We start from the raw sequence: 26,347 nt of genomic DNA on the forward strand, positions 1-26,347 counted from the left end.
GGACTTAATCAGCACTAGGTCGATGATGTCTTCTTGTTAACTTATTGTGTATGCGAGGTGGGTCAAGGCGATGGGAATGAGAGAGTTGTGGGTCTGTATGAGATGAAATGAAGTGATAGTCTGAGGGGGTGTGTGGTGGAGAGTGATTTGATGGGTTGAGTGGAGAGTTGAGCGAGCCACATACCCTTGTTAAAATCCAGTATACTTATTTAAGTAAAAAAATGGCTTGGATTAGGTTGATGATTTACAGAACAATGGCAAAACATTTCTATATGAGAGGCAAAAAGTAGATATTATGATAGTACAGGTGTTAGAGAAATTTCTTTGTGATCGGACTAGCCCACCTGTAACTCGGAACCGAATGTCAGATCGGGATGAATTTCAATAGCAGCCAATTAAAGCATTGCATCAATCATTTCAAATTCGGAAGATGGTTTGAATTGATCAGAAATCTGAGAAGAAATTAATCAAGGATCTTCTGAGATATATGAAATTAGCTCTGAACATTGGTGGTGGCCAGTTTATATGTGATTAAAGCGACTACGGGCCTGTAAATCTAAGTAATTTAACACCCATTTTAATAAGTTTTGCATTTCTACGAAGCAGATCATAGTAATGCCAGTTCATATAGGGATTTACTTTATGACCGCACTTCTCAACCTGTAACTCCGGAATTGGATGTCGGATCAGAATTCAATAGAAACATATACCTTTCATTTGAGACTATGTTTGAAAAAAAAACCGGTTCGGTCGTCTCCGAGTGTAACTGTTGGTCACATACACATATACATACACACACATTTACTTAACTTAACGAAGCGAGTCGAATGGTATAAGAGTCTCGGTCCTCCGTTAAAAAGTCGATTTTCAGAGTAAATGCATAACCTTTCTATAGGAGAAAGGCAAACAGGTTTGTATGGGAAATTCACCTGTGATTTAAGATATGATTAAGACTAAGACTAAGAATGTGAATGTGTGCCGGAAGCTTAACACCGATATTGAATGATTTTCTAACGGTTGATGTACTTTTCCAGTTAATCGAATGAATTTTAGTTTCTGGATATTGAAGAAGAGGTAAAAGATACACTTTTTCCATATAATCGCTGCATTAACCGGCTAAATATTTTCAAATATTTCATACCGTGGTGAATGCAGCAATTTTGTGCATCTTCTTTACCCTAAAGCTAACATTCATACGGTAACCCGGACGGAAATGGAATTGTACGTTAGAATATCAAGCAATATCGATGTTAACCTTCCAGCAGACGCGCTAGTACACAGAGTGCGCGCCACTCAGAAAAACAAGCGAAAGCGTCTTTGAATACCAGCGCCTACTCGTTCAGTGAGCCATACGCGCGACTTCAAGAGGTCCAGACATACAGCTTTCAACAGGGTATAACTTTTGAACGAGTGATTATGGACAAACGGTTTTGCCTTCGTTTTGTAGGTCCTATTAGAATAATTGATAGTATAAATACAGTTTTTGCCGATAGGAAAGCTACACGGGTTCGAAAACAGGTTAAAATAAAATCAAAATCAGCCATAAGTCTTTACACAGCATTCACAGCTATTTTGTTTCTTCAAAAAAGTTGTTTGTAATGATAAAAAATACCTTCGAACATTGTTAACGCGAAAAATCAGAAATAAAAAAGTTATAAATAAAAATAAGAATTGTAGGACGTCATCATAGAAAATGTCTTATAACTCAATAACGGTGAGTGACAGAGACAACATGTCTTCTGCAAAATTTATGAAAATACTCTCCTCTACAACTTTGTTGAAGACGACTAAGCGCTATCTCTTCTGGTTCAAAAGTTAAATTTTTTATAGCCTACTATGATCAATTGTTTAAAACAACAATGTTGCCAAAAGATGGCGCTTTTTACACACACAAACATTGTAGAATATGTAAAATCGCTAATATGAACAGTTTTGACTCCAATGAATTAAGTACCTCTAAACACTGTTTTGAGCCACTGTGCATTGCTTCGATTTGACTAGAGATTATGAGTGGTAAGTACAGTGAGTCCTCCCGTGAGCTAGCCGTGCGGTGTTCTTCAACGACACTTTCGCCTTCAAGACACTCATTGAAAGATCGTTAGGCGAGGAGACAACAGCAAGGGCCCTACCCCCGAGACAGTGATTGATTGTAGGAACTTGGTGTGTCCCTAGAGTCTCCAAATAAATGAAGGGATGCTTCAAATGCATGGGCTCTAGTCACCAGGCTAGAAAGTGCAAAGGCCCGGACAGATCTGATATGTGCAGGAAATGTGGGAAGAAGGAACACTTTGCGAGATGTGGAAGCTCTACACAAAGCATGGTAGGAAAGGCCTCATGACGGGAGGCTTAATATGCCCAGCGTATAAAAAGGCGATGGAGTCGACCCAGTTAAACCTCAATCATTGCGACACTACACAGCAACTGTTATGGCAGTCTACAAGAGAAACGAAATGCAATGCTGCAATTATTGCAGAGCCGTATCGAATCCCTATAGGCAACGGTAACTGGGAGGCGAATAGAACAGGAATGGCTGCAATTTATGTGATAGGCAAATACCCTATACAGAAAGTGGTCTTAAAATCAAACGAAGGCTTCCTGATTGCCAAAATTATAGGGATCTTTATATGTAGCTGCTACGCACCTCTTAGATGGACGGTAGAACAGTTCCATCGGATGCTGGATGAGCTTACTGGAGAGCTGGCCGGACGAAGACCGGTAGTCATCGGAGGAGATTTCAATGTTTGAGCAGTGGAGTAGGGAAGCAGACATACCAACACAAGAGGGTATAGCCTGTTGGAAGCTCAGCGAAACTGGATGTTATGCCATGTAATGAGGGCACCAGTACAACTTTCTACAGAAATGGACGGGAATCCATCATCGACGTTACGTTACTAGTCCGGCATGAGTGGCAAACATGAACTGGAGAGGTTGCGAAGACTACACGAATAGTGACCACCTGGCAATCAGGCACAGTTTTGGTTAAGGGTACCAATCATCAATACAGACGGCGAGAGCTCACGAGCGGAAACGAAAGTCATTTACCAACTATCTCTTTGTGAAAGCACTTCAGTCAGAGAGCGACTCTGAAATGAACGCGGTAGCTAGCAAAAGCAGACGTCACCACAATGCCAAGAAAGCCAAACCAAGAAACAGACGGTGCCCAGCGTACTGGTAGAACGAGCAGCTCGGAGCCCTCCGTACAAGCTGCCTTAGAGCCAGAAGACACGTCCAGAGAGCTAGCACCGAAGGACAGAGCGGAGCGTAATATAGTGTTCCGCGCCGCAACGGCAGCATTGAAGCATGAGATAAAGCGAAGAAAACCGATTAGCTTTAAAGAGTTGTGCCAGGGTGCCAACCACTGGGGCGACGCATACCGTGTGACGATGGCGAAGATTAGAGAGCCCATGAAGAGAAAGAAGAAGGGCTCTTTCCGGAGCACGATCCAATGAAATGACCGATTATACCATATGGTCAGGTAGAGCGGGCAATACCAAGGTGATACAAGTCTCCAATGAGGAACTTATCGTATTGGCAAAGCGCTTCAAAGTAAAGATATCGCCCGGACCAGATCCCCGACATCGCATTGAGAGCGGTAATCCAGACACTCCTGGATATTTTCAGAAAAGTGTTTCAAAAGCTTCTAGACGAGGGCCACTTCCCTGACAAATGGACGATACAGTAATTAGTGCTACTGCCTAAACCAGGTAAGTCCCCCAAGGATCCATCGTCGTTTAGATCAATATGCCTGCTGAATACGCTCGGGAAACTCTTGGAGAAGATTGTCCTTAACAGGCTGGCAATATTTATGGAAAGCCATAACGTGTTGTCGAAAAACAAGTTCGAATTTCGAAAGAGCAAGTCTACGGTGGATGCTATTCAGACCGTGATCAAGAGAGCCGATTTGGTGCGCAAACAAGAAAGAAGAGGAAATCGATACTGTGCCGTGATAACGATAGACGTCAAAAACGCGTTCAACAGAGTAAGCTGGAAAGCCATTGCGGAATCACTGCACAAAATGTGGGTCCCTAGCTGCATGTGTAGGATTCTAAGGAGTTATTTCCAGAACCTGGTCCTGATCTATTCGCAAAACGGAGAACAAAAATCGATTAGAATTACGGCAGGTGTTTCGCAAGCCTCTATCCTGGGTCCAACGCTTTGGAACGGGATGTACCGTAAACCGGGGTGACTTTGATCATCGGGGTGACTGATCACTCGAAAGTTTTTTCATAGATCGCTTATTAAACCAGAATAGTCTACCGAATCATTTTAGTTTGAATTGATTTTTACTCTAAACTTATAAAATACTGATTTGTTATACTTTTTGAGTATATTGTTTGGTTTTTGGGTACAAAAACTACAAAAAACCGAAATTTGACTTTACCTGATTTTTACGAAGCTTCGTAAAGTGTCTATTTTTTATAAAACAAATAAATCTCAGATTTGAGCAAGAGTAATAAATTACAAGCAAGTTTTTATTTTCCTTTAAAGTGGGATGTGCCAAATTTATTTTTAAGAGTTTGCTTATTTTGAATTCAATTTTTTGTGAAACTAGTTGGCAATTATTTCAAGCTAAAATTCGCAATATTTTTTATTGTTCAATAGCCCAACGTGGTAAAATGTATGAAACTTTGTGTGCATTGATAAAGCACTAAAATAAAACAATTTTAGCAGTTTTAAAGGTTTTCAGAATCTTTTATTCTAGTTGGACACGAATTATAGGAATTTTGGTTACTCGAATTTTACAGTACATTGAAATACTTTGTATAATACCAATTAACATCTATTTAACAATGAATATCTTTCCAGAATCAGTTTAAACAAGCATTTCAATGAAAATCATTGACATCAACAACTTAATGTGGGTGAACATGCAGGTTATCAAAGTTACCCCTGAACACGAAAACGGACTTCAACTTGAAATCATTTTTGAATAAATAGCTGTAAACGGACAATTTTAGGTAAAACCATCCAATCTTGTTCTCCATACATCAGTACATGGTTTAAAAATATTAAACTCGAAAAAAATGTGTTGCGTCTAAAAATATGTAATGATTACTTCGAAAAGTGATCAATGTCACCCCGGTTTACGGTATAACGGCGTGCTGAGGCGATCGGTGTCATCCTATTGGAAGATAAGAAATGCTACAAGCGGAAACGAACAAGTGGAATACCGAAAACTATTAGAGCTGACTCGATGATTAAATGGCGGCATGATTGGGACTCGTAGGAAAAAGAAAGGTGGACTCCCAGAGTTGTGACAGTAATACTGTCGGAACTTCAGAGAAAGTGGCGAATAGAACAGCAAGCTGGCAACACCAATTAGTAAGATATGGGCGAGTGGTTCAAGTTCAAGTGGTTCAAGGCTATAAACCTCGCAAGTGTGGCCGTGAAGGGACGCGAGCCATGTGTTATGGCTCCTACAGATTGGTTCACGTCCCGATGGTTTCCAGCGCGGTGACAGTCCTATGTGGACCGGCATGCGCAGCGAGAAACGAGCTCTAAGTTAGTAACATCAACAAGTAGTTTCACGTTGGTTAAAAATCGTATGAGAGTTCCTATGAAGAGATGCGAGTGAAGTTTCAGAAGCTCCAGAGCGGTTCACATCTCGACGAATTCCGACATTGGTTACTGCCCTGGCGTCGGCCGGTTACGCAGCGAGGGTTGGATAGCGTGTTGACTCCACATACACAGGGGATCAACAGAACTCCGCGTATGCTGAGGGGCCTGCGGGCCCAAGAACAGCTGGGAGCTAAAGACATCAACACTAATTATGTCGGTTCTCAAGTGCAGCGGAGAAACGAGCAATAGTGGTTGTGAAAGGATGCGAGTTAGATTTTCGGTATCGGTTCACGTCTCGACGGGTCCCGACGTTGTCGCTTTATCAGAGGTGGACCGGTAACGTTGCAAGCTGTAAGTGGGTAGAAAAAATAAAAAAAAAGATTAAAAAAGAAATAAATAAATAAAGCACCCAGACGGCGAACAGGCCCAGTTGAGGAGTCAAGGAGCTATAGGAAAGAAGTGGTGCAAGAGCATAATCCCTCCCCGAAATAATACCCAACGGTGGTCCCGAAAGGAAGAGGATACGGAGATACAGGAGGTTGAGTTTTAATCGGTGGGCTTGCTGGAGAAAGAGCTTCAGTAAGAATCCAACAGTACCAGTACAGTCGGTTGTGGTCTCTTTTGAAGATTCCTCCTTGATAAAACAAAAAAACACGCACACAGACATTTACCGAGCTCGACGAACTAAGATGAATGGTATAAGAGACTCTGCCCTCCTGGCCTCGGTTAAAAAGTCGATCGTCAGAGTGATTGCATAGCCTTTCTATAGGAGAAAGGCAAAACATTCAGAAAACGAGAAACGATGACAACACCAAAAAATACACACGGTTCATCAAATGTTACGGTTTCTGCGGTTCCAGCTACGGTTAGGATCATGAAAAAAGGTGGACATCTGATAAGAGGACTAACTGGTTATGCTACTTTCATAAGTTGGAGAAACGCATTAGATAGATCCATGTGGACATGTACTCGATCTCAACGGTTTATTGAATTTGATGAAACAAAATAAACACAGGGCGATTTCGGTCAGAAATAACAAAGCTTGTAAATTGTCTAAAGTCGAATACTTTATTTATGTTGAAGGAAAAAGAACCACAAATCCTTTACAAATAAATAAAAACAGTGAAATATATATGCATTCATGTATATCACGAATAGTGTTATTTTTTTGTTTCATTTTTTATCTTTCTGCAATCTTAGTCGGATCTGATTCGGGATTATCGGTCGAAGTATTTTGTTGTTCGTTTAAAATTTTTGTTTCACGGTATTTTGTCGTTTAATTTTTTTTTCTTCTGTCGACTTGGAAAATATGACTATTAAGCGGCAAAAATGTATATATGTACGTTGTATATATAATATGTGTTGTATATAATAGCATATCTTTGTTTAATGCATTTCAATATATTTGAGTATGTCTCTAATACAAAATCCTGCAGAAATTTTACTCGCTTTCGAATAGTGTCAACTAAGAAATACCCTGATGATATAAGTAAAGGACTACCGCTCATATTGGTTTCAATATATTGTTGTGTTATTTTTTTATTTACCTATTATAGCTGAAATTGTTTCCTCAATATTTCAATTAATATATAATTGGCTTGCGCACTACACAGGGGATTTTCGAACACTCTAACAGACATTTGCGTAGACGAGGCCTTTGTTCGGGTTTTTCCTTTTCTTCTAGCAATTGACAAACCATAAAATTTGCGTTGGTTGGTTGGGCAAGGGTTGTGTACGAACTGGTTGAGACGAAATGTTGTTAGTTAGAAATATATGTTGCGAGTATTTTTGAAAAGTCAAAAATGCCACAGATAGTACTGGATAATCCCACTATTGTGTGGCTTTTGCGTATCATAGACGGATTGTTATGAACATTGTTAAAATACATTTGCAAGAATGTTCTGTTGTAACCATGAAACAATAAATGATGGAAGTACTTCGTTGGGTTTAAGGTGAATGACACTTTGGTAAAGTATGTGTATGGATAGAAACATGGGTTGTCTTGACGAAAGCAAAATGTGCACAGCTTTCTGTCGCTTTAACCCTTTCATGCCCAACTTTTTTCTAGAGCATGTAGGGTTTCAAAACAATTTTTCCTTGAAAACGGTGGAGTCAAGAAACATGAAAAGCCCTTTTTCATAAAGATAGGTGCTTCCTCCGCAGTTGTAGAAGCTGCTCAATTTTTACCTTTCAATGCTCAATACAATTCTCCTAGAATATTTGCAATAGTCCAATTGCATGGAAAATGTAGCCAAAGACAGCCTAAATTGATAAGTTTTATCAGTTTTCAATAATATTGCAACACAACGAAGATATATGAAAAATTTATTTTCCGTCGTAAACGTACTGTCCCTGGCAGCACTACTCCACCGCAATCCAATCCGAATAATTGCAATAACTTCACTTCTACAGCTGATCCTTGTAACTGTAAATACTCAAATGAAAGGCAATAGTCACATTTATTAGCCTTACTTGTTTTTATGAGAAAATCTTGGATCAATCAAAAGTTATAGCTGTTTAAAAACGTTGTTGTCCACAAACAACATGGGCATGAATGGGTTAATTAATACACAGTCAGCCTACTAGTAGACTTTTATGAATAGTGTGTGGCAACGCATCAATAATTAACTATTGATTCTGTTCAAACACTTGTAAACTGATGAAAAGCGAATGATATACTGCTGAAATTTGGGATGATAATCATAAGCGTCGTTTCCCTATTTCGAGTTCAACTAGAGTAACCACCACTCGTAAAACTTTGACCTGGAGATTTTTACTGACCTGAGGGTACATTTCAAGGCAGACATGAGTATGTGTTGAAACTAGACAGACGCTCTTATTCTACGCACCGTGTGACGTGAGATGACAAGTTTCACTTCACTCGACATGACTTTTCTCACCCCATTCTGAGAGTCGATTTGGGATAAGATTGCCGAATGTCATTGAATGGACGGGCGTCTAACGTCACCCGAAGTGACTCTTCAGAATGGAGTGCGAAAAGTCGTGGGAAGTGAGATGAGATTTGCCGTCTCACGACACATGCCGCGCAGCATATGGGCGAGAATTTTGAATCAAAGTAATTGTTCGATTATTTTTTAAAAAACTTCCATCGTTTTGTATTACCTAAAGCGTTAAGAAGAGACAATTATGACCTATTTCATTCCTTTTGTAACACGTCTAACAATTTAGCATTGGGTGGAAAATTACACACAGCCGTTCACATTTAGCAGTAAATATTGCTTATGAATGTTTTTGTCAGTTTATTTAGATGTAGAATTTTGCTTTCCCAGATAGCTGCAAAGTATGCACTATGCCACTCTCGATGCGTTGTGGAGGATAATCAGAAGGGACATTGCTCTTCTTAGTTAACAGTCCAGGAGAGTGAAGTGAGCACAACAACGGTATCGCATGGAACATTCTGCTGTGTCTTCCGGAATTTCAGGGAGGGGTCCGACAAAGGCGCAAAGTTCACACCCCTCACTACCAGAAGCAGCCAACGATAACAATTGAAGAACTCGAATGTTGTTCAGCCGGTTGATAAAACCCGATGAACTCGATTGTTTTCATCCTCGTATTCGGTCAGTTTAACTAATTAATGTTTATGGAGCAGTAAATGCTATAGATTTGTTAAAATTGATGAGATTAAATCCTGTTACTTGGATTCCGGTGGTTCTTTTAGATTATCATCTATAAACTACAAAAGTTTAAAAAAGAAGAATTATTAAGGATTTTTATCAAAGTTCGTGGTAAAACAAAAAAGAAACTACAGATCACATGATTAAGGAAATCTACATAACTCACATGACAATAGGACTTATCATTTAGATATGCTTTTAAGGTTGTATAACCGATACTACTTGCAACTTACTAGAAATTATACAGAGGCAGAAAGTTTGATGGCCTCTAGTCGACGAATCAAGCCAACCTTTCTTGAGCATTTAGTGCAAAATATGCAAAAATTAAATAAACGATTTATGCAAAAATTAAATAAACGATTTATTTTAAGTTTTTTCACTGGAAAACCCTCTTAAGAAAAAAAAATATGCTAAGAACTAAGAAATTTTTATGTCGTTAAGTCTACCCAGGTAAGAATCCAATCCATTGCGCCATATTGGTTATAAATTAGCACTAATATTGCATGAAAATCCTCTATCGGCATTTGCAATGCAATGGAGTGCTACCCTCGCATTATAAATGCCTAAAAGCACAGGCAAAATGTAGCATTAATGTCAGCTCTGTATCCGTATATAAAGCTGATATAGCGCATATAAGCCCTAAGGATTTTAAAAGAATGAAAACATTACATATGCATTTGGCACTATCATAGAGCAAATATAAAGCTAGTATACTGCTAATTTTATTCGTTTTGCGTGTCCTCTTGATTATTATATTCGACATATTTCATTGCCTTTGAGTCTGTACAATATATCCTAAACAACAAAAGTTGTGCACGTTACTAGCAAGGTAAAGTAACGGTGTTCAAGACAGGGAGGTAATTTTCATGAAAAAATTATTGATATGCGAAAACCGAATTCCATTAAAATTGAAATATTCATCTTATATCATTAGTAGAGTGCCATTTTTTCTACACGGTGTTTCAGTTTTCCTTCATTTTTGTTCGTCAAACTGAAAAGGAATAAGAATTAAAAAACTTTGCAAAATCATTGCTGGAAATGACAGCTAATTAAAGCTGTCTAAAAGCATGATTACTGCCGATAACAAGTTTTAATTTGGACAGTTCTAGATTGGTGCGACTTCGCCTTTGAGTAAAGCGCAATTGGATCTGGTAACGTCCGACTGGCATTCTGTACGCGTTAACCAGAAGTCTAGCAGAAAATTAGCTCATCTACAAAAACATTCTGACAGAAGCGGTAATATTAACGGGTACTGCGATTTCTGCCAGAACTTTGGCAGATTTCATGCTCGATTTATGCTATGATTCTGCCACGAACGGTCTTTGTACGGTTTCTTTCAAAATTCAGCGTTTTGCTCAATTCCTATCCGAATATTGCAAGGAAGTGCGAGGGAAAGCCATTTTGCCTTAGTTTAGCTGACCCGACAGAAATCATCTAGAAATCTGAGAGGGATGCTAAAAAAGAACTGACAAAAATCGCGTCTTTTCCAACGGGAATGTTGGAAGAAAAATCGATTTTATTGAATCAATAAAATCGATGTTGCCAACCATCGAACCGAAAAGATCGCATACAAAATATCGATTTTCGAGAAGAAAAAATCGCATCGATATCGCCCAATCCTAGTTGAATGGATGGCTATCCCAATATTTTCCATTTTTTACAGGTAATGGAAAAAACTTCCGAATTTTCAAATTAACGTGGCTTTTATTGTAAAACTCATTTTGCGCTTTATTTGATCATTTCATATTAGTTCGAAATGTAGTCGCTGGGGCGGCGTTGTTATCAGTTCTGTTGTTGTGTTTTTAATGGAACGAGATAGAAAGATAATGTATACGACAAAGTTGTATGAGGTTATTTTATATATACAGTTGATTCGCTGGTTGGATCAGAATTAAAAATAATCGAAGCTCTTTTTTGACGGCTGAAAATGAACCTGTTGCGACTCGCGGTGAATAGAAAAAAAAAAATTCATTCAACTATCCATCTTATTCATATCGTACAATATATTCATTACACTAATTATCTAGGAAAATGTTTTCAAATGCCGATAAAGCAAATGAAACAACAATCATCATCGCTAACATTGTACCAGGGCCTACTTTGATGCGTTTGATTCGTTGCTGCACGGTCGCTTCGTGTAATAATCGGAGCCGAATGAAAACCTGCATGGATGAATGGGTGGTTTTTTCGTTTGACGTTTTCAGCTGCGTCACTGAATATTGAAAATGAATGCGGCTGAATATGATCAATTTTCATTCAATGAATTTGAATATTTTTAACTCTGAATTGGACACTTTTCAACTGGGCGGCGTTGGACCTCCGCTAGTTCGACCATTGTCCAACTAAAAAGCATCTAAATGTCAAAATCTCATGTCAAATTGACTTTGACAATCTTCAATCTTTCAAACAATCTTTTGTACTACTAATGTCTTCTTCAGAGAGTTTCTGACATTTGTCAGTCGGTCCAACTAGCGAATTAAATTGGTTAGCTGTGGCCCAACCAACGAATCACGACTGTAACTCATCTCAAATTGACTTTGACAATCTTTTACACTTTTAATGTCTTCTTTGGAGAGTTTTTGACATTTGTCAGTCGGTCCAACTAGCAAATTAAATTCGTTAGTTGGACATAAGCTGTGGCCCAACCAACGAATCACGACTGTATCTTGTAAAGATACTAACTTTGTAGGTCCTGCAAGTTTTGAAATATGATGCATTTTTGAAAACATAATCTGTATGTTAAATTTTTAACTAAAAATGCCCTATCTTGAAATATACAGGACCTAGAAAGTTTTATCTTCAGGAGATACATTTAAAATGAAGGACCTACAACTTTCTCGAGTACACAACATTTCTAGATTTATTTAAAAGTGGATCAAAGCGCCGCCCTGGCGGCTGAATTACGAAATAGTATTATTGAACCAAATAAAGCGCTAGGTTCCATACAGCGATTTTTCCGAATACACCAAAACGCTATAACGAAAAATAATAATTAATTCCACGTTTGTTTAATTTTCCGACCACAATGTACCATTTTTCTCTTGATCCCTAATTGCTCGGTCAACTTTCAATATAGAGACATGACGCTTTCATTGGAATTTTCAAAAAAAATGCGCTCAACAATATACATTTGTGCAAGAAATAAATATTAGATAGAAAATAGCCATACATAGCAAGTATGTGAGCGGCACCCATCTTCAGGAACGACTGTTAGGGCCGAAACGTCAAAGTACAGTGCAATCCAACTAAAAACAGTATTATATCGAGTTCACCGATATGCAAGCTACAACATAACATTCACTGATGGCGAATCGATAGACTACCTCTTTTCTTAAAACCTCGGAAAACGAACGAGAAAACTCGAATATCCATAAAACAACGTGGAAATACTCCCTTTTGGGCACCAGCTAGTACTGGGGTTACCTCCATGGTCAAATTTGACTGCTAATACCAAAAAATCCCAAAATTATTTTCAGATATCTTAAATGGCAGTCCACGTGGATTACTTTGAACTATTAAAATAAGCAAAAATATCGATTCCGAAAAAAATATGGGTTACCCCCTTTTGGACGCCATCCATTCAGTTGTTATTACTATACCTTTAGCAAATATACATTTAATTATGATTTGTTTCTGAATTTATTGTTTATACCTTTGCATTGCCTTAATAATGATCAAGTTCAAGAATAATGACCGAACAATTTGATTAAGAAAGTTGTGCGAAACACAATTTTCAGACCAGATAAAAGTCATTATATATGTGGCTTTTCCTAGAAACAGCTAGATTTAATAAATTTGTCAGAAACGAAACTGAGTCAGGTTCTAACCCCAACTGCTGTCAAAATATATGATCTGACAGCAGCTGAGGGTTAGAACCTAATTTAGTTTCAGTACCATACCAAACAGTACAAGTTTCGGAAGCAATCAAGAACGGCAATAGTTTCACATATCGACTATCAACATTGTTGTCTATTCTATTTGTCCACACAATTGGTACAATTCCCAACCGACCAACTGTCAATTGCTAAAAAAATATCTAGTAAACTTGGTAACACAAAGTAGGTTCATTTGAATTTTTCCCACACTCACTCTCTAAGTTACTCTAAAGTACACTACAGTCTGCTAGGTAAACTACAGTTCGGAAATTGTTTTTTTCTTTCTATCGATTTGTTATTGTTTGTTTAATTGTATGTTCGTGGTAAACTGTTTAAAATACATATTAGTAGTTGTAGTAAACTATTCTGCATATATTCGTCTTTCCGTTTGCTCATTGTCAGTGTTGGAAACTGGAACCCCTTCAACGCAATGTAATAAATTGTAATCATAATAATAATTGATCTATGTATCATACTGTAAATTTAAAACTCTTGCTCGTTACTTTTTTTCTTCTTTTGTTTATAATTGTTTCAAAAAATAGTTCTTGTTTTAATATTTGTCGTAATTCCTTCTAAAAATTGTAATGTTTACATTTTGGTTTGTAAATATTGTGCAAAAAATTAACACTAGTAGTAGTTTTTTTTGTATTTATTCTCAATATTGAGATGATTTTGAATGGATAGGATTTTTGTTGCTGGATAAATATTAAATATCTTTTTTTTGTGTTTTGTGTTTATTATATATGTGTACAACGCCAAAAATTATTATCATGTTGGTTTGCCATTCTCCGGTGATTTTGTTTTTTTTTGTTCTGTTGCCTTCACCAATGTGTTAGAGTGGATAAAAGTACTATGTATAGGAATTCTTTCGGATGTTTACCGTAACTTTGCTCTTTCTGTGATATGTAACTTTACTTTAATATTTTGCCTCATTAATACTTTTTTTATCGATCGATGAGGGTACTGGGTAGCCACCGATTTCATCTCATTCTGCTAGTTTGACAAATACGATTTGATTAACTGTACATCGCTTCAACTCTATTATATTATTCGAACGGAGATGACAGAGAAAAGTGCTGGTTCATGTTGTCAGTATGTACGTGTCTATGTGTGTGTGTTGTATGTATATGCGTATTTTTCTTACTTAGAGAGATCAATAAACGGTAGTGAAGTCGTTCCACACACACATTTGAACATGTGCTAGAAAATACATTCAATAACATGTATTAGTACAGATTGGAAGTAGGTAATATTTACTCGAAAAACGATTCTCATAAGGCTTGAATTTTGGTATTTTATTTTATTTTTCTTGTTTTTTGTTGTTATATAAAAATGTTCTAAAATTATATTAATATGAAACGAAATCTGTTTTGGCCAAAATTCAAAATATAGTATAAATATTGTCTGACATTTTCTCCCACTGGCTATTTTTAAGTTTTCCACTGGATTCGACTGGTCGCTTATATAATGGTGATTTGAATCGGTAGCGAGATTAAATATGATACTTTGTACTAAACTACCAGAAATGGACTCCGAAACGAACGGTTGCGGAACATTGCAATATTATGTATGTTTTATGTGGGAATTTCGGTTTGATTGCATCAAGCAATTTCGCCTATTGCGGCTAAAATTTCGTTTACTGAAGCGAAAAATAGAATTAGTGGACGTTTTGAACGCTTCAACTTAGGCTAGCAGCAAAAATGCGCGAAATATATTATACATAACATGATTTTTTTGTGTCTAAATTTAGTTTTTTCTTGTAAGCTCTCTTTGATTTTCACTATATAAGTAGTTATTCTTTCAAAATTGCGAAACGTTTTGACCGTCACGTAATGTAAATGATTAACGTGTGTATAATTTGACCAAACTGGCTTTTGAAGTGATGCCAGAAATTATATGAAATCAAGAGGAATAATAATGATATAAAATATTTCACAACCGTGTATGGTCTTAATGTGTTGATTTTTCTTTTATTTTTTTTGTTGGTTTGAGTATAGGGGGAATGTTGGTTGGTCACTCTAACCCGTCAGCTTGATTCTCATTGAGTTGTCCAAATCTATGCGCAGAATTATTGTACGGTTTAGAACATTTACTTACAGCAGGAATAATCAGTTCGTTCTATATATCGATAGCAGTTGCCACAAACGTTGTATTCAATGTTTAGGATTGTTGTTTTCTTTTAAATATATAATTTAATTTACTTTCTTCCTATCAAACTCCAAATTGGTAAACATTTAGAAGAATTATACAGGGTATATCATTTTTGTTTTAGGTTACAAATCTTTGAGGAAACCATTCGTGAAAAATGTGTTCAATTTTCCGCGCAATTGTTCGAATGGAGACGGTCTGCGCTGTATGTAAATATAGGAGCAGTAAAAAATAATCGCATGCTGCCAACACTGGTTTTTGCTGGTGCTTTTTATTGAGTGTGTTATTACTTCTCGACCTACCGTCGTTGGATTAAAGCAACGCTATTACTATGGCTGTGAATGTCGAGTAAGTAAATGTTAGTCAACTGTTTCTTTCGAGATAAAATAATTTGTAGTAAATTTTATCAATAAAATATTGCTTTCCTGGTTTTTATTCCAATTTAGGTAGTCTGATCATATTATTTGCATCAAGGTTGAATTTGTAGATTCTATAAATGTACTTTTAAAGTGGCTCAATATTTGTGATTTTTATACTACATCAACACGTTCGAACATTACTTTAAATTTATACTCGTTTGATAAGTTTGTTTTGTTTACTTTCCGTCTAATTGTTAAAATCATCCGCCGGACAATGTGTATGTGTGTGTTTCATACAATTTCACCAACTACATTTTTGTCAAACAGGATCTACTTGCCTTGGAGTTTGGTTAATTTTCTCAGTTCGACCACTTTAAAACTGCTACGTAACTGTATATAATATGTTGTAAAACTTTGATTATAACCTTTTTTTTTTTTTTCGAAAATACGCTTATTACTGGACTTGTTTCCCATTTCAGTGGCACGCGGGATAGTAGTTGCTCTTTCGGAAAACTATCCAACTTGATGGAAACTTATTCCAAAACTAGGCGACATGTGATGGATGATTGATCGATCTGCGTTTCTAGTTTCAAAACATTGAATAATTTTCCGTTGGCCATAGCCCTGCAATCCGGCATTTGATAACACAGGTTAATTCAATGTCCAAGATCTACAATCGTAATCTCTAAAGCATGAAAAATATATATACTTCTATTTGGCTTACGTTCTTGTTTTGTGTGTTTGTATGTGTTTTAAGTGGTGAAGCATAGTAGCTGATCTTTGTCGTGTTTGTGTAGTTTGGGTGTTTTTGTATGCTTTGAATTTCACCACGTTGTTCTATTTACCACTTAGGGTTGCATCAATATTGTTAAGTGTATATGTTTAGTTCACGGTTTAAACTTTCGTTTTCGTTTCGGGCAAAAATCCACTGTATACAAGGTTTATAGCCAATGTTTAATAGGGGAGAGACTCCTACAGTACTTGTTTTTCAGTGCACTATCTGTCGTGCTTGCTTTTAATAATTGATTTTTATTTTGGGAAAATCTATCACCTAAAAACATACTACAAAATTATTTTTTTGCTTCATTTTTGTCAAAATATTTTTATCCTTTTTTTCGTACATTTTCTTGTTTTTTTGTGTATAATAAATACGTGTATATAAAAGACAAGGCATAATAATATCTGAAACATAATTGAAAGATTGTTCTATAAAATGGAATTATAAAACAAGATACAATTACATTATAAAGCGGCTGCTTCATCACTTCAACTGTAATTGTAAAATGTACATATCCTTGGTGTGTATATGACTATAATATATATAAAGTGCTTCCTATAAAAGTTGCCATATGACGTCGCTACACTAGATTTTTTTTCTTCATTTGTTTCACGTTTCTTTGAACCAGCTACAATTACAGCGTTGGTTTGGATTATGTTATTTGAGGGAAAAGAAGCGACTTTCACCTAAAACAAACGTTTGTCCTTTCATTAGTTGTATGTCCGGTTCGGTTCGAAGCTTCGTGTAAGTGTAAGTTTCCATTAAAACGATAAATTTGCCTCTTCATTTGTAAAAAAGTAACAAATAGAAAAGGGCTTGCTCGCTATTATTGATTATACAATACTGAGTAGTTTATGTTCTAGATCGAAATCAAGTAAAAATAAATAGAAATTTAAATAAAACCTTTTGAGAATGGCATTCAATATGGCTCTTGGGACGATCACAAGTGTGACCTAAAATTTAAGTTGTATAATCCCTAGGCTCGTAAAAGTCTTGCAACATGCGGGAACAGGGTTAGTAAACGCCTAATGACTGTAATATTTTCATATATATAAATATAAATATCGTTCATTGTTACTTTGTATAATGCCAGCAAAACGAATGAAATTTGCTCAATTTGTTCTTCCTTGGTTTATCATAATATATTGTCTTATCTAAAGTTTTATTTAATTTCAAATGTGTCACTTTCCGAAAAATCAGTTCTTTCTAAATATTCTTTTACAGTGCGACTAAATTTAACAATAAAAAGTGTTAGAACGGAACCATTTATTTTCCAGAAAATTTCAAAGAATATTTATACGAAACGTGTGTCGAAATCGAAGTGACTCCTTGCACGTCGAATTGTATTTTTTTTGCGGTTCACAAATCAGCTTTTCCTTGGTTGGTGTGTTCGCAATACCTATGTAATTATCTCGCGATTTTAGTAAAGCATATGCTGTTTAGTTTGTATACTATACGATTTAAATTATGGGTTCGGGAAGACATTTAGTGTATCCGTGAGTGCTTATTTTTTGCTAAACACCATTCTAAATAGCAGATAGTAGTGGTTATTCAACCCAATACAGTACATCAACCGATAATGCAAATAAAACATAAACTAAGCTGTACCACTTGGCTAAAAAACAATTCATTATCAATGTGCACTAAACCGCCCATGGAAAAATAGCATCTGGAACTTGTAGAAGTATAGAGAGCTAGGGGAAGATCACTTCCCCCTAAGAACGGTTGGTTTCAAAGTCGTCCAATGAAGGTCATTCGTGGGACCAACGTAGGACGACGTCCAAATAACCGTTCAATAGGCGTCCATCGTTGAACCTATATTGAGCGATCTTGAAACAATTTTTTGGGCTTCTCAGTGTGTTGTGATGCATATGTAAAATCAACCAAATTTTGTGTATTGTATTTTGCGTGTAAGACGTCAAACCTCTAAAAGAACTAGCTCTACATCCAACTAAACATCAAACGAAGTGCAGCATGATGTTTGTTGAACAGACTGTTCTGCACTGTAGTGCAGAGTAGAGGTGTGCGCCGCTGCCGCCGATGATTTATACACGCTGCCGATTTAAAAAAAAATGGTCAGCGCGCTCCTTTTTGAGCTGCGCCGTCGATCATATTTAAACGAGCGCTCATTCTATATTCGACCTAAATGTGTACTGAATGTAAGAACTTAGGTATGTTCTTTGTGAAACGATCAGCTTATTGAATATAACAATTTTGTGTGATACTTTTCATTCCCAGTCTTCGGAAGATGTGGAAACAAAGCATTTCCGTTCCGAGTCCGAACAAGCGAAACTCAGCTGAATAGGTTGGCAAACAGTATGTGTTAAGAGGCAGAGCAATATGTTCGTAGAATATCTTAGTTTTTCGGATCGTTTCTCGTGTTTCACAAGAAATCCGATTTTAGTAGTTCTATGCTAAGACAACACAAGACAACTCGTAGTGTGATTATGAGCTAGTACTTAGAAGTCAACTCACGTTACATCATGCCGATTTAGACTGTTGTTGAACACCCAAAACAGAATCTCATGCACATGCATACAATGATCGATTCATGTTTGTAACGGACACTTTCATTTGGTCGAGCCACTATCTTGACGTCACCAAACGAGGCTCATGGTATTTAACTATTAACCTTGATCTGACAATTCAGGAGGATACTAGTAGTCAGTAGGATCCTTGCACTAGTCATGACATTGTCCTTTTCATTGTTAAGACTCGGCTGTGAAGTCTGACGCCGAAACGAAACTGAAAACTAAGTTATGGAAAATTTGCTATTCTAAGTTTATAACTGATTCACTCTAGAATACCTATCTACCTTTCAATATTCATTTCCATTGCCATTTCCATCTTTGCCCTCAATTTGACGAAAAAGCCAACAAAATCGATACAGTAGAACTTTGCCGCAGTTAAAATATAGTAATATATTGACCTAATATTTTCAAGAACCATATTAGAAAATCGCGCCATTTCGTAATTTTTTCATACTAAAATCTTTTGCTTACGGAATACGTGGCCAAATATTGAGTTCTCTGTATCATACGATCAGAGTAGCCCTGAAAACGTACAGACTCAAATCCAGATCGTTTTTCTACCTTCGTTTTACCCCGTCATATTACCGTTCAAAGCGGTAACATAACAAGGCCATAGGTTGTCCATGGTGTGGTCTCTGAATACAGTACTTGCACGTAGAAGTTTGATTCTCATGGGTGCATTTTTTGTTAGAGGAAACTTTGCCACTGCGATCACCATTCAGGTTATTTTTTGTGGCTGCTCTGTTTACTCTACAATTACAATGTAGTTGGAAGCAGTAGTTTGTTTGTCCACATGTGTCGTCCCAAATGGGTAATACATTATCAATGTATTACCCAGCTGAGGATCCATTTGGGACAGGTATGCCATAACCTGCGAGGTGTCACAAGATGTCTTCCGAAGTATCGCTTCCTTCGAAAAAATAGTACTGCACAATGGCAGAGAATATGTTCCGAGCTCTTAGGCTCGTAGTTACAGAATCTACAAATGTCATCTTGATTTTTGTATTTTTTTTCAGATGATACTTAGCAGGACAATGCCCCGGAAATAAACCTGTGAGTATACGTAAATCTTTTCGTTCTAGATACATAACTTTTTGGGTTTTCATTGTATCTGGAACTGGATGTATGAATTTCTTAGCTTGTCAAGCGCCTAATACGTTACACCAATCGTTTAGTAGTTGGTCTCTTACTTAAATCGAAAGTTCTAGTTTGATGGCACAGGTAGATATGTCTAGAAATGCTTCTGGTCCAACAAACATGTTTGATGAACCACACCTAGCTAATTCGTCGGCCACTTCGTTACCACCTATTCCTTGGTTGTCTTATACCCAGCATATCGATACTTTATTACGAGCTGTCAGTTGTTGTTAAGATGTGATTCACTCCCAAACCAGTTTGGACTCACATTTCGACGACCCTAAGGTCAACAGTGCTGCTTAGTGGTCCGAGAAAGTAGTTATTTTTACATGCCTGTAGTTTCGTTTCCTACAGACTTCCAAGTAGGTGTATATTACATATACCTCTGTCTGGAAAATTGTAGGCCACTTTCCCATTGATATCGCTTCTTCAATTCTTAGTCCGTAGAGTCCCGAGTCAGTCAGCTCACCCATTTTAGAACCATCCATATAGAATGATATTGATACATGTGGACCTCATATGAGATATCGAGATCCGGTTTAGCCCCCATTTTATCTTGAACTGTAGTCAATACAGGGTATAGTTTGAGTTTCTTTATTATACTCAGGTGACCATTTAAATCTCCATCAAATAGTGGTTTACCCTTTAGCACTCTCAGAGAACTAAGTCTCGCCTCTCCTATAACATGTTTGTGCAATGAAGGTAAATGAAGCATGGCTGCCATAGCTGTAGTGGGTGTTGATTTCATAGCGCCTATGACAGAAAGGCAGGCTAGCCTCTGAACGTTAGTTAGTTTAGTTTAGGCAGTCTTTTGTTTAACTTTGGACCACCACGCAATGGAGGAATAATCGTGGTCTGGCGATGGTCGTGTAGGACCAGTAAACCAATCTCGGTTTGAGACCCCAGGTTTTCCCGAAGTATTTACTGCACGCCCACAGTGCTGTTGTTGCTTTAATAACGGCGTATGTCAGTTCCAATTCATTGGTGCATAGCGTGGTTTCTTTAATAATAATTCCGTGAGTTCTGAGTTGTTTAGTCAAGTAGGAAGCAAAGAGTCTTCTTCAAGTATCAGGTGTAACGGATTCTACTTCTTTTTATTGCTACATGCATTTTGCAATTAGCTTAGGAGGGGTACGCGGTGATAGGTCACGTAACCTTACTTCTACACATATATTGTCATTTCTCGTGTACACAGGAACCTAAACTCCCACGCTGTCACTTTCAACACCACGTGTTTTAGATTGTTCTGCAAACGAATCTTTCTGCTTGGCTTAAAGTGTTAAATTATATCAGTACTACATTGCGCATTGATGGTACTGCAGAAAAGCGACTTCCGTTAGTCACGAAAACTTCGTCATATTAAACAAGATTCATTTAAATTTACTCCAATATAATTAATCCCCTGTCGAAAATCACTGTGTTACCTTGAAAGCTGATGATAACGCTACGTCATCAGTCCTTGGTTTAGTTTAGAAACACGCGGGTACAACAGCCAACATGGCAAGGTTTGAACAAGAAGTCGTCTCTACTTCCCGTCATAATCAAAAAATATCCCTCACCGTATTACGCCGCCACCAATTTTGGCGAACGGCGTCACACTGATACGCCACCGCCGGTCAAAATCGCACCAACACCGCCGATAATGTTATTTTTCATCGGCGCACACCTCTAGTGCAGAGTTGATGCAATAATGGAAATGAAATGCATTTTTTAAAAATTTGGAGCACATTTATTATACATTCCTAGTGTGATCTGCCCCTAGATAGAAAAGAACTGGTGGCTCCAGGGAGAGACACAGGCCCCCTATTCAACCAGAATGTGTTCCAACAGCAAAGCGATTGTACACAATGCTTTCTTGATTACATGTTATAGTAAATCTTTGTTAATTTGTTTATTTCGTATTTGTAGTCCTTATTGATAACATTGATGAATAAAACAAATCCGAGAAAATTGTAATGAACCGGCCAATAACTGAAGAATGTCTTATGGCTGACGTTTCAGTATTGTATTGTTAGAACATGCTTTGTCAAACTCCTCAAATCTGGTCACACGAAGGTCCCTCGGAGCTACTAGAAAAATCTACATCAGTCTGATTGTCAACCAAAAAGGTGAAATATTAAAATCTAAAAAATAGAAAATTAGGATATTTGAAGATAATACAGGATGCAGTAGATCGTTTTTACGCATGGGCACACTGATCCAGGGGCCCCGGGATTTTGGCTTCCCTCATGTAAATCCACACTAACGCCTGGATTCGAAACAGGTGCAGTCGCTTGTTTGTAACTCTGTAGTGTGTTGCTAAAAATGACAGAAAGTTGAATTGAATGTCGAATACAGTTAAAAGGTTATATAGATATTGTTCCATCAATATTCCAATGCCTCCTATCGATGAATTGGTAGCAGAGCAGCTCTGAATCGTATATTGTTTCGTATCTGTTGTGATCAAATGTTCATAAAGCGTGAAATGATTCTAGCGGCAGGAAACGCGACACAGCAAGCTCGCGGGGGCATTGAACCAATTCAAGCATTTCAATCCAAATTTCACTTTAATTTGAGCAAAAACAATGATAGGGTTTGGACTACAAGTATATAAGGTTGGAAGGGATCGAACCGTAGCGATAAACAAAACACGATGGCCAACAAATCTGTGTTTGGCAAGCGTTCTGTGGTTGTGGTCAATGGATACAGGCTCTCATCCACAAAAACAAACTCCTCCCAACCCTACTTTTTTAGGTCTCGCGATGAACATTATATTGATTGATTTAAAGGATAGCAAGATTCTTGGCTCAAATTTGGAAAAGTCAAAGTAGCCCCTTTGTTCAATAGTGCCCGGAGGCTCGAGTGATCTTAAGACGGTCCTGACAGAGTGTATTTGGGTGTTACTTTCCCACAGGGATAACTTGCGTCACAAGCATCGAACTGTCAAAGTCACTTTAACAGTTTCGTTTAATATCCTTTGGCAACATATCATGGATAGGTCAACAATTGATCAACGTTACCAAGTTTGTGAAACGCACATCAGAGAAGAAAAGTACCACTTCAAGCAAAAAAAAAATCACGAAAGTTCTCACAAAAACGAATCGAATTTGTCGCTGGTTTTCATTGCTTTGATTTGAGAGTGCAGCTTTGATAAGCATCACACGATCGCAGAGCCTTCCGTACAGTGGAACGTGATCTCCCGCATGCGTGGTGGATTTTTCCGTTTGTCATAAATATTCCTTGTAACAATTTTGCTCGAGAAGTAATAGTTTTTTAATAGCTGTAAAAAATGCCAGTACTTGATATCTCTTGAACTCTAAGCAATGTAAATATTTGTAGCCTTTAAAGAATTTTGTGTGATATTAACCTTGTTGTGGTAGAATAACACAATATATAATGCATTTGTTGTGAAAAACAACCTTGTATCTTGTTTTTCTGAACTTTGGCAGCAAAGCTGTAGTGAAAGCGCATTTTTTTGCCCAACGCAAAATAGAACTTTTCAGGAATAAATAGCACTGGCCGACAGTGTTTCAAGCTGAAATATTTGGCTTTCTAGAATGCACTTAAGTATGTCTGAAAGGAAAAGACTGGTATGCAAATATCTACATTTTCTCAGATAGTCAGGCTGCGCTCAACGCATTAAGGGCTCCTACATGTCGCTCACCAGCCGGAAAATGACACGGAATTTTGTCTGGTCCTACACAGAAAAAAATATTTTATAATTTTAAGTTTATTTTCATGCACATATTTGGAGCATGAATATAAATTTAAAATTAAGTTCCACCACAAATACACACGACTTGTCGTGCTTTCTTCAACGAATTTTATTAGTTACACGTGGATTCAAAATTACAGTTTCTTTAAACGGAAAACCAATGCACTTCAATGTATTTTTACTCGAAAACTGCTGTAAAATGAATGACATGTAATAGCGGGCTTCTTGAACCACTTCGGCGAGTCTTCGAGCTATCACTCACTACTGGTACATTCCCTTCCTGCTGGAAAGCAGCGCACATGTTTCCAGTTCATAAAAAAGGAAACAAATCGAACATTGACAATTATCGGGGAATCTCGTGTTTGAGTGCCGTATCAAAACTGTTCGAGCTGGTTGTGTTAGATCCTATATTCTTTCACTGCAATCACTACATTGCAGATGACTAACACGGTTTCATGCCTAAACGATCGACAACAACAAACCTGCTCTCGTTCACAACATATGTAATGGATGGATTCGCCGACGGATTGCAAACCGATGCTATTTACATGGATCTATCTGCGGCCTTCGACAAAATCAACCACGATATCGCAATAGCGAAGCTGGACAAACTCGGCATTCATGGACAACTTCTGCGCTGGTTTCGTTCCTACCTCGATGGAAGGCAACTCCAAATCAGCATTAAGGACTGTCTATCTGCACCATTCTTCGCTACATCCGGCATACCACAAGGAAGCCATCTCGGTCCAGTAATATTCCTCCTCTACTTTAATGACGTCAATTTCACATTACAAGGACCCCACCTTTCTTTCGCCGACGACATGAAAAATTTTCAACAAATACGGGATAAAACCGATGCCGAGCTTCTTCAGAGGGAACTGGTCAGTTTTAGTACGTGGTGTGATCTAAACAGAATAGTTTTAAACCCCAGCAAATGCTGAATCGTTACGTTGACGCGGAAACGCCATCCGACTCAGTTTAACTACCATTTCTTCGGCTCGAGTATTCCAAGACACTCTCACATCAAAGATCTCGGAGTCATCATGGATTCGGCACTAACATTCAAACCACATACTTCATACATCGTGGATAAGGCATCACGACAGCTTGGGTTCATCTTCCGAATAGCTAAAAACTTCAGGGACGTATATTGTCTTAAATCGCTTTACTGTGCGTTAGAATATTGTTCGGCTGTTTGGAATCCGTACTACCATTGCACAGTGGTCCAGATCGCTAATTTAGGAGGAATTTTTACTTTCTGACAAACCTGTATAATTTAGCCGTACCATGTCTTAGGATGAATTTGTGTACTTTAGAAGATGCTTCTTTTTATTGGAATAGTTATTAGGGTGGTTCTAATTTATCTAAAATACGAAAATAAACTTTTTACTGATGAAAGATAGAGCTCCACAGTCTTCCACAAAGTTGTAAAGTAACTTATTTTGAATAAATTTGTTGAACATATTAAAGCTCTATCTCTTTTAGTTTTTGTTATACAAGAAATTTAAAAAAAAAGATTAGGGTGTTCCTGAAAAAAACGTTTTTTTAGTATAACTTTCGTATCTTTTACTTTTTGTTAACACAACCTTTGAACAGCTTATTGAAAACTTCAAGCCGAGTATTTTTCTCCAAGACACCGAAGGTCTAACTTTTTTCTTTAAAAAGTTATGGACACTTTTCGTTAAAAAAATAGCCTATTTCAAGGCTCAATATCGCTGATGCGGGCACCTAAAATTGAATTCTGTTTCCACCACATGAAAGACCATACTTATTAGTATATTTGAGCAAAAATTGGCGAATACGATATTTTTTTAAAATTTGCAATTTAGATTTAAAGTTTGTAGTTTTGCAGGTTCAACGCATTAAAGCATTTACACACATATCGTTGTATTATGAAAAAAAGCCACTTTCAAATATCATTCTCTCATCGCAGCAAGCTTTGCATAAGTGAAACGACTGTCAAAAAAGGTTTCTGATTTTATTCGTTTTAAATAAAACTAGTAAATATGGATATTAGTCGAAGAGAGTTGGCGAATTTGCTTATTGCTGGTAAAAAGACAGATGAACTGCTTAAGTTCATTACAAGTAGTAATCCAAATGTAAAATTGAGACTTGTTAATGTTCGAAAGAAATTTTATATTTTGTTAAAACAACCTTTGAACAGCTTTTAGAAAACTTCAAACCACGTTTTTTCATAACTCTGAAAGTCTAACTTTATACTTTCAAAAGTTATGGAAACTTTTCGCTCATAAATAGCCCTTTTTCAAATGTCATTATCTCTGATTGGGGCAAATAAAAGTAAGTTCGGATTGAACCATAGAAAAGAACATACTTTTAAGTATATTTGAGCAAAAATTGGAAAATATTATTTTTTTTAAGCATGTAATTTTAAATTTACTAACCAAAGTTTTAAATTTTATCGCATAGCGACATAAAAGAAATTGCCTAAAGCCTTTGTATTTCCTTTTCTGTTTTGCTTACATATCAACAATACAGAATGTGTTCATTAAAAATAATTTGGCTATGACAACAATTTATGATTTATATAAGGAGAATTTATTCAATGCCAATTAATTCAAAAGTAGATGCATTGCATTTTCAGGTATCACTGTCATCACTGTTGTTTATAAA

At 37.1% G+C, this 26,347-nt stretch overlaps 1 long non-coding RNA gene across 1 annotated transcript; it reads right to left on the minus strand.

Annotated features, from left to right (window-relative positions):
• Positions 1-6,608: 6,608 nt before the first annotated feature.
• Positions 6,609-26,155, minus strand: LOC131677709 (uncharacterized). The gene is made up of 2 exons (XR_009303416.1): positions 22,206-26,155; positions 6,609-22,145 (listed from the first exon to the last, which is right to left on the minus strand). It is a non-coding gene; the product is annotated as an uncharacterized LOC131677709 (long non-coding RNA).
• Between the last annotated feature and the right edge of the window lie 192 nt (positions 26,156-26,347).

Source organism: Topomyia yanbarensis, chromosome 1 (genome assembly GCF_030247195.1).
Source record: "Topomyia yanbarensis strain Yona2022 chromosome 1, ASM3024719v1, whole genome shotgun sequence".
Taxonomy (NCBI): Eukaryota; Metazoa; Arthropoda; class Insecta; order Diptera; family Culicidae; genus Topomyia; species Topomyia yanbarensis.